General features: G+C 38.8%; 1 protein-coding gene across 2 annotated transcripts in view; it reads left to right on the forward strand.

Moving 5' to 3' along the window:
• Positions 1-691, forward strand: part of cdca7.S (cell division cycle associated 7 S homeolog) — a 14,460-nt gene extending 13,769 nt beyond the window's left edge. For both annotated transcript variants that reach the window (XM_018238866.2, XM_018238867.2), the window contains one exon: positions 1-691. This exon is cut by the window's left edge and continues 803 nt beyond it. The gene's annotated coding sequence lies outside the window, so the exon portion shown is untranslated.
• Positions 692-2,199: the final 1,508 nt, after the last annotated feature.

Genomic DNA, 2,199 nt, shown 5'->3' on the forward strand with positions numbered 1-2,199 from the left:
GGGCTATAGCTGTAGTGAAGAATGCACCTTATGTAAAATGGCATGGAGAGGAAAAAATGGTTGCTAGAGTTTATATTATGTAAGCTGACTCAAACCAGGGACTGCTGAACAGAAATTAATGGCCTTTGAACGTTCAGGTTGTGCACTTAATACAACTTTATTGTAACTTTCTAACGTTACGTTATCTTTCCATGTTTAATACTGCAGGACATAATGCTGTTGCTAAAGTTTTATTTGCCTGTACATGTATGGGACCTGTTATCCCGAATGCTCAGGGCCTGGGTTTTCCGTAAACATTAGATAAACCTAATAGTCTGATTCTGCTTCCAATAAGGATTGATTATATTTGTTTGGATCAAGTACAAGGTACTTTTTTATTACTACAGAGAAAAAGGAAATAATTTTTTAAAATTTGGAAGACTGCCTTTCCACAATTCGGAGGTTTCTGGATAGTGGGTTTCCGGATAATGGATCACATACCTGTACAAAACGCTGATTGCATGTGCACACATGGTTTTGTGAAAATTGCTCTGGGTGTATTGTAAATTACTGTTTTTAGTAAAAATGTAACTACTAAAAGGCCTTTCAGTTGGCTGTAGCTATCTCTGTAATTTGTTGTCATATTATGCATACAGCTTTGAAAGCTGCTCATGTAAAAAATTATATTTTGATAAAAATGTTATGTTCTCAAGAGCCTTTGCTTTATTTTATTTGAAATGTATTTCGTAGTGTTAAGTCTGCTAATAGACCAAATTTGTCTAGGAGAAACTTGTAAACAGCTTGCTATATGCATTCTGTGCTCCACTTATTTTAAGATTCCATAATTAGAACTGGTGATTGGGTTTCCAGCAAGGTGCATTTGTCTGAAACAAACAACGCAAATGTAAGCACAGCTCAAATTGATGTAAATGGCCATTTGAATGAGGACATTACAACATATAAAATGAAGTTTCCTTCATTTATAGGAAAAATGTCATTTTTAAACCATACATATTTTTATCTGTAACTGGGATAATGAGTGCTAGCAAGATTGAAGGTCTGACTCAGACACAGCCATATGTATGCAAGATCTAGGCTCTAAGATCAAGGAAAGGTCTTCCAATGTCATCTTTTCTGAAATTTGCCCGTGCCACGTGCAAGTTTAGGAAAACAGTGGGAGTTTAGGGAGCTAAATGCGTGGCCTAAGACTTGGTGTAGGAAGGGTTTGGGTTCCTAGAGCACTGGGCTGATTTTACAGTCGTGACGGTTTGTCCACGGGGGTCCACGGTGCTAGGGTAAAGAATGGCTAAGAGGTTGGAGGAGTGTTTAAACTAGGTAAGGGGGGGGGAAGCTAGGGTAGACGGGGCAGTGGGATTAGTAAGGGGTCATAGGGGAGGAGTGAGGGGGGCATACAGTTTACCAGCTAAAGAGGTCCCTCTGTTACAAGGAAAACAGAATAATACCAACTTAACATATAATTCTCCACTAAGTAATGCAAATTTCAAAAGTAAAAGTAGTAACCTACGATGTATGATGGCACGGATTTTGTCTGGTAAAATGGGAGACCTAGAATTAATTGCATGCTTTAAAAATTATGATATAATTGGTATCACTGAGACCTGGTGGGATGAAACATGGAGACCATTGTGAATTTAAATGGTTACGCCCTTTTTAGGAGGGACAGAGGGATTAAAAAGGGTGGAGGAGTGTGTTTGTATGTAAAGCCTGAATTAAAGCCATGCGCTAAAGAAATCACAATAGCTGGCACTGGTGAGGGTGTAGAATCACACTGGGTAGAGATTTTGACTGGGCAAAAGGTAACAAAAAGAATTATCGTTGGTGTATGCTATAAACCACCTCGTATAAGTGTCGAGTATGAAGCCCAGCTACTCTTGCAGATACAAGCGGCTTCACAGCTGGGTCAAGTTGTTGCTATGGGTGACTTCAATTATCCAGACATTGACTGGGGTAATGGGGTTGCTAAGACAGAAAAAGCTAGTAGGTTTGTAAATATGCTGAATGACAACTTTTTATTCCAGCTCGTTCAAGAACCTACTAGGAATAACTCTCTTATGGACTAACTAACAATACTGAACTCATCTCTCTATTTGTGTGGATGAGCATTTAGGAAATCATGATCATCCCAGGGTACTTAGCGAGCTTAGCTCTGTGATTGCCAAACCTCTTTACTTAATTTTTCAGGATTTATTGAGATCTGGC

Source organism: Xenopus laevis, chromosome 9_10S (genome assembly GCF_017654675.1).
Source record: "Xenopus laevis strain J_2021 chromosome 9_10S, Xenopus_laevis_v10.1, whole genome shotgun sequence".
NCBI lineage: Eukaryota > Metazoa > Chordata > Amphibia > Anura > Pipidae > Xenopus > Xenopus laevis.